A 12,883-nucleotide genomic window follows, 5' to 3' on the forward strand; every position below is an offset into this window, starting at 1 on the left:
GCAACTGCAATAAAGATTCTCTCTGTGATATCAAAATATGTATGTAAAAGCAGATTATGGTGTGTGTATATAGATATATATTCCTGTGGGAAAAACAAGCCTTCTGGCCTGTCTAGATTTGTTAATGAACTACACAATGAGTTATTTTCTCTATATTTTGCCTCCCCCAAATTTTAAATGTTGTTGTATTCTGCCCAGAAATCAACTTCACCTGATCTAATAGCCCTATCAAAATAACCCCCCCCCCCCCCAAAATAAAAAAAAATCCTAGCCTAAACTAAACTGCCAATAGCCCTTAAAAGGGCCTTTTGCGGGGCATTGCCCCAAAGAAATCAGCTCTTTTACCTCTAAAAAAAAATACAAACAAAGGATGAAGAGGATGCTCTGCGCCGGATGTCTTGAAGATGGAGCCGCTCCGCGTCGGAAGGATGAAGATAGAAGATGCTGTCTGGATGTAGACTTCTGCCCGTCTGGAGGACCACTTCTTGCCGCTTGGATGAAGACTTCTCCCGGCTTCGTTGAGTTCTTCTTGCCGCTTGGATGAAGACTTCTCCCGACTTCGTTGAAGATGGATATCCGGTCTTCAAAAACTGTAAGTGGATCTTCGGGGGTTAGTGTTAGGTTTTTTTAAGGGTTTATTGGGTGGGTTTTATTTGTAGCTTAGGGATTGGGCTGAATAAGAGCTAAATGCCCTTTTTTAGGGAAATGCCCATACAAAATGCCTTTTTCAGGGCAATGGGGAGCTTAGGTTTTTTAGATAGGATTTTATTTGGGGGGTTGGTTGTGTGGGTGGTGGGTTTTACTGTTGGTGGGTTGTTTGTAATTTTTTTACGGGTAAAAGAGCTGATTTCTTTGGGGCAATGCCCCGCAAAAGGCCCTTTTAAGGGCTATTGGCAGTTTAGGCTAGGGGGGGTTTATTTTGGGGGGCTTTTTTATTTTGATAGGGCTATTAGATTAGGTGTAATTAGTTTAAATATTTAATCATTTCTTTTTTATTTTGTGTAATTTAGTGTTTTGTTTCTTTTGTAATTTAGTTAATTGTATTTAATTAATGTCATTTATTTAATTGTAGTTTAAGGTTAGATGTTAGTGTAAGACAGGTTAGGTTTTTTTTTTTTACAGTTAAATGTGTATTTATTTTAACTAGGTAGCTAGTAAATAGTTCCTAGTTAAAATAAATACTTCCCTGTGAAATAAAAATAAAACTATTAGTTATATTCTAGCTAGCTTAGGGTTTATTTTACAGGTAAGTATTTAGTTTTAAATAGGAATTATTTAGTTAATGATAGTAATATTTATTTAGATTTATTTTAATTATATGTTAGTTAGTGGGTGTTAGGGTTAGACTTAGGGTTAGGTTTAGGGGTTAATAACTTTAGTATAGTGGCAGCGACGTTGGGGCAGCTGATAAGGGGTTAATAGGTGTAGGTAGGTAGCGACGACATTGGGGGCGGAAGATTAGGGGTTAATAAGTGTAGGTAGGTAGCGACGACATTGGGGGCGGAAGATTAGGGGTTAATAAATGTAATGTAGGTGGCGGCGATGTCAGGGACGGCAGATTAGGAGTTAATAAGTGTAGGTAGGTGGCGGCGATGTCGAAGGCGGCAGATTAGGGGTGTTTAGACTCGGGGTTTATGTTAGGGTGTAAGGTGTAAACATAAATTTTCTTTCCCCATAGGAATCAATGGGGCTGCGTTACGGAGCTTTACGCTCCTTTATTGCAGGTGTTAGGCTTTTTTTTTAGCTGGCTCTCCCTATTGATGTCTATGGGTAAATCATGCATGAGCTCGTAAAACCAGCTCAAAGCAGCGCTGGTATTTGAGTGCAGTATGGAGCTCAATTTTGCTCAACGCTGCAATATTGCCTGCTAACGCTGGCTTTTTGCAAACTTGTAATAGCAGCGCTATAGGGAGGTGAGCGGTGTCAATAACATGCAAGTTAGTACCGAGCCGCTCATAACACAAAACTCACAATCTAGCCGTTTGTTTGTAAACTTATACAATTATATATGTTGTTGTTACTAAGGATATTACTGTTTCATGAACTTAGAATTTTAGAGATGCTTTATAGTGCTAAGTGTTCATATTAATTAGCCTATTTATAGAGGAATATGACACAGTAATATTTTTGACACTCATATATTAACATCGATGTGATTGTTGCAATGTGGATTCTTACGTTACAATCATTTGTACACTGTATTTTGTTTTTTTGTAATCTCTGATGTATGTATCCTAAACCTCGCCAATATTTACAATGTAACCATTTCATATTTTGACACATTCTCGTTTATTGGATAAACTTTGTATTGAATGCGTTTTGAATTAATCTTATTCTCACATGATAGATGTTATAAGTTTATCTTCTTGTATTTACCATTATAGATGGGTTGCAAATCACTTTGTTCGTCCTTGCAATATGTGTTATTCAACTCAGCTGTTATGCATATGTTGTAATTAACAAGTATCCAATAGAATGTCAGTTGTTGTTTTTAAATATGGCGGTATTTTTATGAAGCCTGTGTCTATGAGTAAGGCCCCAGTCCGAAACATGTCAGACGCTTGCTACTGATATGTGCTGTACTTTTAAATTGACCGTTAAAGTTGGACGATTTAATATAGCAGAACCGGATTACTCTCTTTATTTGATTTGCATCGATTTTCCCCTCTCACACCGGGTTGCTGCTTTCATTTTGGAACATTATACAATTGCTTTCTTTCATGTAATTAGCAAGAGTCCATGAGCTAGTGACGTATGGGATATACATTCCTACCAGGAGGGGCAAAGTTTCCCAAACCTCAAAATGCCTATAAATACACCCCCTCACCACACCCACAATTCAGTTTTACAAACTTTGCCTCCCGTGGAGGTGGTGAAGTAAGTTTGTGCTAGATTCTTCGTTGATATGCGCTTCGCAGCAGGCTGGAGCCCGGTTTTCCTCTCAGAGTGCAGTGAATGTCAGAGGGATGTGAAGAGAGTATTCTATCGTAGAGATTCATCTCTTACCTCCCTTTTCAGATCGACGATATACTCTTATATACCATTACCTCTACTGATTCTTGTTACAGTACTGGTTTGGCTATCTACTATATGTAGATGAGTGTCCTGGGGTAAGTAAGTCTTATTTTTTGTGACACTCTAAGCTATGGTTGGGCACTTTATATATAAAGTTCTAAATATATGTCTTTAAACTTATATTTGCCTTGATTCAGGATGTTCAATATTCCTTATTTCAGACAGTCAGTTTCATTATTTGGGTTAATGCATATGAATATTCAATTTTTTTCTTACCTTTAAAATTGTTTTCAAATTGACTTTTTTCCCTGTGGGCTGTTAGGCTCGCGGGGGCTGAAAATGCTTCAATTTATTGCGTCATTCTTGGCGCAGATTTTTTTGGTGCAAAAATTTTTGTTTGTCATTCGTGATTATGTCATTTTTTTGACGTTTTGCGCCAAAAATGTCGGCGTTCCGGATGTGGCATCATTCTTGGCGCCAAAAAATTTTAGGCGCCAATAATGTGGGCGTCTTTTTTGGCGCTAAAAAATGTGGGCGTCATTTTTGTCTCCACATTTTTTTCACATTATTTCAGTCTCATTTTTCATTGCTTCTGGTTGCTAGAGGCGTGTTCATTGGCATTCTTTTCCATTCCTGAAACTGTCCTTTAAGGAATTTGATAATTTTGCTTTATATGTTGTTTTTTCTATTACATATTGCAAGATGTCTCAGATTGACCCTGGATCAGAATCTACTTCTGGAAAGACGCTGCCTGATGCTGGTTCTACCAAAGTTAAGTGCATTTGTTGTAAACTTGTGGTAACTGTTCCTCCGGCTGTAGTTTGTGATGAATGTCATGATAAGCTTGCTAATGCAGATAGTATTTCCATTAGTAATATACCATTACCTGTTGCTGTTCCCTCAACATCTAATACTCAGAATGTTCCTGTTAATATAAGAGAATTTGTTTCTAAATCTATTAGGAAGGCTATGTCTGCTATTCCTCCTTCCAATAAACGTAAAAGGTCTTTTAAAACTTCTAATTTTTCAGATGAAATTTTAAATGACCGTCATAATTCTGATTTGTCTGTTTCTGATGAGGATTTTTCTGGTTCAGAGGATTCTGTCTCAGATATTGACACTGATAAATCTTCATATTTATTTAAGATGGAATTTATTCGCTCTTTACTTAAAGAAGTTTTAATCGCTTTAGAGATGGAGGAATCTAGTCCTCTTGATACTAAATCTACTAAGCGTTTAAATTTGTTTTTTAAACCTCCTTTGGTTATTCCAGAAGTTTTTCCTGTCCCTGATGCTATTTCTGAAGTAATTTCTAGGGAATGGAATAATATGGGTACTTCATTTACTCCTTCTCAAAGGTTTAAGAAATTGTATCCTGTGCCATCTGATAGATTAGAGTTTTGGGACAAAATCCCTAAAGTTGATAGGGCTATCTCTACTCTTGCTAAACGTACTACTATTCCTACGGCAGATAGTACTTCCTTTAAGGATCCTTTAGATAGGAAGATTGAATCCTTTCTAAGGAAAGCTTATTTATGTTCAGGTAATCTTCTTAGGCCTGCTATTTCTTTGGCTGATGTTGCTGCCGCTTCCACTTTTTGGTTGGAGGCTTTAGCACAACAAGTATCAGACTATAATACTCATAGCATTGTTAAACTCCTTCAACATGCTAATAACTTTATTTGTGATGCCATCTTTGATATCATTAGAGTTGATGTCAGGTATATGTCTTTAGCTATTTTAGCTAGAAGAGCTTTATGGCTTAAAACTTGGAATGCAGATATGTCTTCTAAATCAACTTTGCTTGCTCTTTCTTTCCAAGGTAATAAAATATTTGGTTCCCAGTTGGATTCTATTATTTCAACTGTTACTGGGGGGAAAGGAACTTTTTTGCCTCAGGACAAAAAATCTAAAGGTAAATACAGGGCTGCTAATCGTTTTCGTTCCTTTTGTCAGAATAAGGAACAGAAGCCTGACCCTTCCCCTAAAGGAACGGTTTCTGTCTGGAAACCTTCTCCAATCTGGAATAAAACCAAGCCTTTTAGGAAGTCAAAACCAGCTCCCAAGTCCACATGAAGGTGCGGCCCTCATTCCAGCACAGCTGGTAGGGGGCAGGTTACGTTTTTTCAAAGACATTTGGATCAATTCGATTCACAGTCTTTGGATTCAGAACATTGTTTCACAAGGGTACAGAATAGGTTTCAAGGTAAGGCCACCTGCGAAGAGATTTTTTCTCTCTCGCATTCCAATAAACCCAGTGAAAGCTCAGGCATTTCTGAAATGTGTTTCAGATCTAGAGTTGGCTGGGGTAAGTGTGCCTGTTCCAGTTCTGGAACAGGGTCTGGGGTTTTACTCAAATCTATTCATTGTACCAAAGAAGGAGAATTCCTTCAGACCAGTTCTGGATTTAAAGATATTGAATCGTTATGTAAGGATACCAACATTCAAAATGGTAACTATAAGGACTATTCTGGCTTTTGTTCAGCAAGGGCATTATATGTCCACAATAGATTTACAGGATGCATATCTTCATATTCTGATACATCCAGATCACTTTCAGTTTTTGAGATTCTCTTTTCTAGACAAGCATTACCAGTTTGTGGCCCTTCCGTTTGGCCTAGCAACAGCTCCAAGGATCTTTTCAAAGGTTCTCGGTGCCCTTCTCTCTGTAATCAGAGAACAGGGTATTGTGGTATTTCCTTATTTGGACGATATCTTGGTACTTGCTCAGTCTTTACATTCTGCAGAATCTAACTCGAATCAACTTGTGTTGTTTCTTCAAAGACATGGTTGGAGGATCAATTTACCAAAGAGTTTGTTGATTCCTCAGACAAAGGTAACCTTTTTGGGTTTTCAAATAGATTCAGTGTCCATGACCTTGTCTCTAACAGAAAAGAGACGTCTGAAATTGGTTTCAGCCTGTCGAAACCTTCAGTCTCTATCATTCCCTTCGGTAGCTTTGTGCATGGAAATTCTAGGTCTCATGACTGCTGCATCGGACGCGATCCCCTTTGCTCGTTTTCACATGCGACCTCTTCAGCTTTGCATGCTGAACCAGTGGTGCAGGGATTATACAAAAATATCACAATTAATATCCTTAAATCCCAATGTACGACACTCTCTGACGTGGTGGATAGATCACCATCATTTAGTCCAAGGGGCTTCTTTTGTTCGTCCAACCTGGACTGTGATCTCAACAGATGCGAGTCTGTCAGGTTGGGGAGCTGTATGGGGATCTCTGACAGCGCAGGGGGTTTGGGAATCTCAGGAGGCAAGATTACCAATCAACATTTTGGAACTATCTCAGATACTTGTATGGGCGGAATCCAGTTCCTGTCTAATTTCTGCGGTTCACATCCCAGGTGTAGACAATTGGGAAGCGGATTATCTCAGTCACCAGACGTTACATCCGGGCGAATGGTCCCTTCACCCAGAGGTATTTCTTCAGATTGTTCAAATCTGGGGACTTCCAGAAATAGATCTCATGGCCTCTCATCTAAACTTCCCTGGTATCTGTCCAGATCCAGGGACCCTCAGGCGGAGGCAGTGGACGCGTTGTCGCTTCCTTGGAATTATCATCTTGCCTATATCTTTCCGCCTCTAGTTCTTCTTCCAAAAGTGATTTCCAAAATTCTAATGGAACGTTCGTTGTGCTGCTGGTGGCTCCAGCATGGCCTCACAGGTTTTGGTATGCGGATCTCATTCGGATGGCCAGTTGCCAACCTTGGACTCTTCCGTTAAGACCAGACCTTCTATCTCAAGGCCCTTTTTTCCATCAGGATCTCAAATCATTAAATTTGAAGGTATGGAAATTGAACGCTTGATTCTTAGTCATATAGGTTTCTCTGACTCATTAATTAATACTATGTTACAGGCTCGTAAATCTGTGTCTAGGAAGATTTTTTATCGAGTCTGGAAGACTTACATTTCTTGGTGTTCTTCTCATAAATTCTCCTGGCATTCGTTCAGAATTCCTAGAATTTTACAGTTTCTTCAGGATGGTTTGGATAAAGGTTTGTCTGCAAGTTCCTTGAAAGGACAAATCTCTGCTCTTTCTGTTCTTTTTCACAGAAAGATTGCTATTCTTCCTGATATTCATTGTTTTGTACAGGCTTTGGTTCGTATCAAACCTGTCATTCAGTCAATTTCTCCTCCTTGGAGTCTTAATTTGGTTCTGTGGGCTTTACAAGCTCCTCCGTTTGAACCTATGCATTTTCTGGACATTAAATTACTTTCTTGGAAAGTTCTGTTCCTTTTGGCTTTCTCTTCTGCTAGAAGAGTTTCTGAGTTATCTGCTCTTTCTTGTGAATCTCCTTTTCTGATTTTTCATCAGGATAAGGCAGTGTTGCGGACTTCATTTACATTTTTACCTATGGTTGTGAATTCTAACAACATTAGTAGAGAAATTGTTGTTCCTTCATTGTGTCCTAATCCTAAGAATTCAAAGGAGAGATCTTTACATTCTTTGGATGTAGTAAGAGCTTTGAAATATTATGTTGAAGCTACTAAAGATTTTAGAAAGACTTCTAGTCTATTTGTTATCTTTTCTGGGTCCAGAAAAGGTCAGAAGGCCTCCGCCATTTCTTTGGCGTCTTGGTTAAAGTCTTTGATTCATCATGCTTATGTAGAGTCGGGTAAATCCCGCCTCAAAGAATTACGGCTCATTCTACTAGGTCAGTTTCTACTTCCTGGGCGTTTAGGAATGAAGCTTCTGTTGATCAGATTTGCAAAGCAGCAACTTGGTCTTCTTTGCATACTTTTACTAAATTCTACCATTTTGATGTGTTTTCTTCTTCTGAAGCAGTTTTTGGTAGAAAAGTACTTCAGGCAGCTGTTTCAGTTTGATTCTTCTGCTTATAATTTCATTATTTGAGATTAAAAACTTTGTTTTGGGTTGTGGATTATTATTATTTTTCAGCGGAATTGGTTGTCTTTATTTTATCCCTCCCTCTCTAGTGACTCTTGCGTGGAAGTTCCACATCTTGGGTATTTATTATCCCATACGTCACTAGCTCATGGACTCTTGCTAATTACATGAAAGAAAACATAATTTATGTAAGAACTTACCTGATAAATTCATTTCTTTCATATTAGCAAGAGTCCATGAGGCCCACCCTTTTTTGTGGTGGTTATGATTTTTTTTGTATAAAGCACAATTATTCCAATTGCTTATTTTGATGCTTTCGCTCCTTTCTTATCACCCCACTTCTTGGCTATTCGTTAAACTGAATTGTGGGTGTGGTGAGGGGTGTATTTATAGGCATTTTGAGGTTTGGGAAACTTTGCCCCTCCTGGTAGGAATGTATATCCCATACGTCACTAGCTCATGGACTCTTGCTAATATGAAAGAAATGAATTTATCAGGTAAGTTCTTACATAAATTATGTTTTTGGGCTTGACTCAGCTCCATTTGATCAGCTGGAGCCTCAGTACAATCTCAGGTTTGGCGGAGCGGTATCAACCACGTCACAGACGTGCTCGGCATTTTGCTATATTGCATTATCGACACAGACAGAGTTAAAGTGAGGCGGATCCATTCCCCTGTCTTCCTTGAGCGCGGCAGTGGCGGTGATGTACAGGAGGAGTTTGCGGTGAGATAAGATCCCATATCTTTCTACAGTGATTTTCCGTGAGTGTCTTCACTGATTACTTCCTTCTTGGAAGACTGAACGCCTACCGAGCCACCACATCCTGAGTATTGACATGGAACTTTTCCCAATTGCTCCTACTTAGAGCCCCTGCAGTCTTTGACTTTATATATATATATATATATATATATATATATATATATATATATATATATATATATATACTAGTCCTAAAGCCCATTCACACGGGCCATTTTTTGCAGTACAGTGGTCCCACCCCTGGCGTTCTCTCCCTCCCACTCTCTTTTCCTTTCTCTCTCTCTCCCCCCTCTCTTTTGCGCTCTCTCTCTTCCCCCTCTCTTTTGCGCTCTCTCTTTCCCCCCCTCTTTTAAGCTCTCTCTCTCCCCCCTCTTTTGAGCTCTCTCTCTCTATCTCCCCTCTCATTCTATCTCCACTCTTTCTTTCTCTCCTCTCTCTCTCTCTCTCTCTCTCTCTCCATCTCCCCTCTCTCTCCATCTCCCCTCTCTCTCCCCCCCTCTCTCTATCTCCCCCCTCTCTCTCCCCTCTCTCTCACTCCCCTCTCTCTCTCCCCTCTCTCTCTCCCCTCTCTCTCTCTCTCTCTCTCTCCCCTCTCTCCCCTCTCTCTCCCCTCTCTCTCTCTCCCCTCTCTCTCTCTCCCCTCTCTCTTTCTCTCTATCTCCCCTCTCTCTCCCCTCTCTCTCTCTCTTCCCTCTCTCTCTCTCTTCCCTCTCTCTACCTCTCTCTCTCCCCTCTCTCTCTCCCCTCTCTCTCTCTGCCCTCTCTCTCTCTCTCTCTGAATTTTTTCCCCTATCTCTCTCCTCTCTCTCTCTCTCTCTCTCTCTCTCTCTCTCTCTCTCTCTCTCTCCCTTTTCTCTCCCCTCTCTCTCTCCCCTCTCTCTCTCCTCTCCCCCCACTCTCTCCCCTCTCTCTCTCCCCTCTCTCTCTCCTCTCCCCCCACTCTCTCCCCTCTCTCTCTCTCTCCTCTATCTCTCTATCTCCCCTCTCTCTCCCCTCTCTCTCTCCTCCCCCTCTCTCTCTCCCCCCCCCCTCTCTCTCCCCTCTCTCAACCTCTCTCTCCCCTCTCTCTCTCTCCTCTCCCCTCTCTCTCTCTCCTCTCCCCTCTATCTATCTCTATCTCCCCTCTCTCTCCCCTCTCTCTCCCCTCTCTCTCCCCTCTCTCTCTCCCCCCTCTCTCTCTCCCCTCTCTCAACCTCTCTCCCTTCTCTCTCTCCTCTCTCTCTCTCTCCTGTCCCCTCTATCTCTATCTATCTCCCCTCTCTCTCTATCTCACCTCTCTCTCTCCCCCTCTCTCTCCCCTCTCTCAACCCCTCTCTCTTCCCTCTTTCTATCTCCCCTCTTTCTATCTCCCCTCTCTCTATCTCCCCTCTCTCTCCTCTCTCTCTTTCCCTCTCTCCCCTCTCTCCCTCTCCCCTCTCTGAACCTCTCTGTCTCTCTCTCCTCTCTCCCCTCTTTCTATCTCACCTCTCTCTCTCCTCTCTCTCTTCCCCTCTCTCTCCTCTCTCTCTCTCTCTCTCTCTCTCTACTCTCTCCTCTCTCTCTCTTCCCCCTCTGTCTCTCCTCCCCTATCTCTCTCCCATCTCTCTCCCCCCTCTCTCTCTCCCCTCTCTCTCTATCTCCCCCCTCTCTCTTTATCTCTCCCCTCTCTCTCTCCCCCTCTTTCTCTTCCCTCTCTCTCTCTCCAGCCACATCTCCCCTCTTTCTCCCCCCTCTCTCTCTCTATCTCCCCCTCTGTCTCTGTCTCTCTCCCCTTTCCCCTCTCTCTCTCTCTCTCTCTCTGTCTCTGTCTCTCTCCTCTCTCTCCCCCTCTCTCTCCCCCTGTCTCTTTCTCTCTCCCCTCTTTCTCTCCCTTCTCTCTCTCTCCCTTCTCTCTCTCTCTCCACATCTCCCCTCTCTCTCTCCTCTCTCTTCTCTCTCCCCTCTCTCTCTCTCCCCTCTATCTCTCTCTCTCTCCCCTCTTTCTCTCCCCTCTCTCTCTCCACATCTCCCCTCTTTCTCTCTCCCTCCTCTCTCATTCTCCCCTCTTGATCTCTCTCTCCCCTCTCTCCTCTCTTTTGAGCTATTTGAGCTCTCTCCATTTTTCACGGTCCTGCCCCCGGCCCGCCCCCTTCACGCACCTGCACGCTAGGCTCCACCCCTTTAGGGCCTTCATGCTAGACTCCGCCCCCTTCACAGACCTTCACTCTAAGCCACGCCCCCTTCAAGGTCGACTACGCCCCCCCGCACGCTCGGTCACGCCCACTTCTGCTCGCGGCAGTCGGCAGATCAGGTAGGGATTTAAGGCCAGGTGTGTTTGTCCTCGTGCTGTCTCTACTGCACATGACAGCTTCGGACAAACGCACTTGGCCTTTTATAGTATAGGATTAGAAGAGAGAACAGCACTCCTGAGATGCCCTTAGAGAGATACAACTGCACCTCACTGACGAGGCCCACAGAAGGCCGAAACGATCGTCTGGGGTTGTTGCTTGCCTTGTTCAGAGAAGAATTGCCTGGTATTTCGGCACTGGACTGTCATTGGGAAGGGTCAGACTGATATGCTACAGGATATTTTTTCTCTGTGAAGGGGCATAGTGTGCTAAAAGAACGCGCACCCTGAGTTGCAATAAAAATGAACAGGCATGGAAGTTATTCTAGCTTTTGTTCTATCTCAGTAGTGCTGTTCTCTCTCTTTTGACATTTATGTAAATTATTCTTGGGTCTCCCTAAGAGTAATGGGTAATCAAGCCGTGGACCCCATGCACACATGCCCTTAGAGAGATACAACTGCACCTCACTGACGAGGCCCACAGAAAGACGAAGCGATCATCTGGGGTTGTTTCTTCCCTTGTTCAGAGAAGAATTGCCTGGTATTTCGGCGCTGGACCGCCGTTGGGTATGGTCAGACTGATGTGCTACAGTATATTTTTTCTCTGTGAAGGGGCATAGTGTGCTAAAAGAACGCGCACTCTGAAGAGTGCTGTTCTCTCTCTTTTAACATATACAGTATATATAAATAGTTTATTGGTAAAATAACGGCGAGTGCTTGTCTCTTGGGAATATTATATATATATATATATACAAAATAAACAGATAGAGTCCAGCACTTTTTGAATGGCTTTAACCTGGCTGTGTGCTCGTTACAATGGGCTATCAGCAAAAACCCAAACAAATACAGTCCATGTGTAGAAAGTAACAGCACCACTGCATCAATTTTCTTAAAGGTGAATTATTTCTTTATTGGAGATATCACAACAATAAAACAGCGACGTTTCGGACCTACATGGTCCTTAATCATGCATAGTTAAAACACAGTAAAACACACATTTAAAAAGGGTGGTATGACCAATCAGATTTCAGCTCACATTCTTAATTGAATTAACCCATGCCTATCCAGGCAAGATAATATATATATTACTTTTTCTATTGGTGGCCTCTAGTGGTACCATATTGAATAACACCCTATCAAGATTTATAAAAACAAATACAGATCGTAGTCCCTATTCAGACCATAAGGGTACAGTGTATTCAATTTCTTGATCCACCAAACTTCTTTTTGTTTTAGTTTAAGTTCTCTGTTACCCCCTCTTCTGTGTGTGGGGATATGGTCGATTACTTGGAAGCGCAGCTGACTAACAGTGTGTCCCATTTGGGTGAAATGTGCAGATACTGGCAGAGACATATCTTTAGATTTAATTGATGCCTTATGCTGACTAAACCTATCCCTGGCGGCTTGGGTGGTCTCTCCGATATAACAGAGGCCACATGGACATTTGAGTAGATAGATTACATAATTGGTTTGACAAGTGTATAGACCATTGATGGTATACTGTTTACGTTTGTCATTTTGGGCCAAATATTTACCTCTAATAACTGAATTACATTGTGCACAGTGTAGACAAGGATAACATCCTTTATTGGGAGTAGTCAAATAGTTAATTTCAGATTGTTTAGTTGTCCCCACATCTGCTCTGACTAGATTATCCCTTAGATTTCTCACCCGTCTATAGGATGGCATTGGTGGTAATTTGAAAGACTCAACTTCAGGATTAAATTTTGATAATAGATGCCAGTGTTTTCTTACTGCTTTAAAAATATGTTGGCTTCGCTGACTATATTCCATAGTGAGCACCAATCTATTTACATCATTTCTGGTTTTAGGTTTAGCTTTACTTTTATCAAGATCCATGATACTTTTATTTATAATCTCCTGAGGATAACCTCTTTCAATAAACTTCTTACCCATAGATTGTAACCTAGAGGGC

The 12,883-nt window shown here is 41.7% G+C and overlaps 1 protein-coding gene across 2 annotated transcripts in view; it reads left to right on the top strand.

Moving 5' to 3' along the window:
• SLC25A21 (solute carrier family 25 member 21) overlaps positions 1 to 12,883 on the top strand; it is a 939,705-nt gene that overhangs the window by 834,343 nt on the left and 92,479 nt on the right. The gene's annotated exons all lie outside the window — the stretch shown is intronic.

The sequence above is a fragment of the Bombina bombina genome, chromosome 1 (genome assembly GCF_027579735.1).
Source record: "Bombina bombina isolate aBomBom1 chromosome 1, aBomBom1.pri, whole genome shotgun sequence".
Lineage (NCBI taxonomy): Eukaryota > Metazoa > Chordata > Amphibia > Anura > Bombinatoridae > Bombina > Bombina bombina.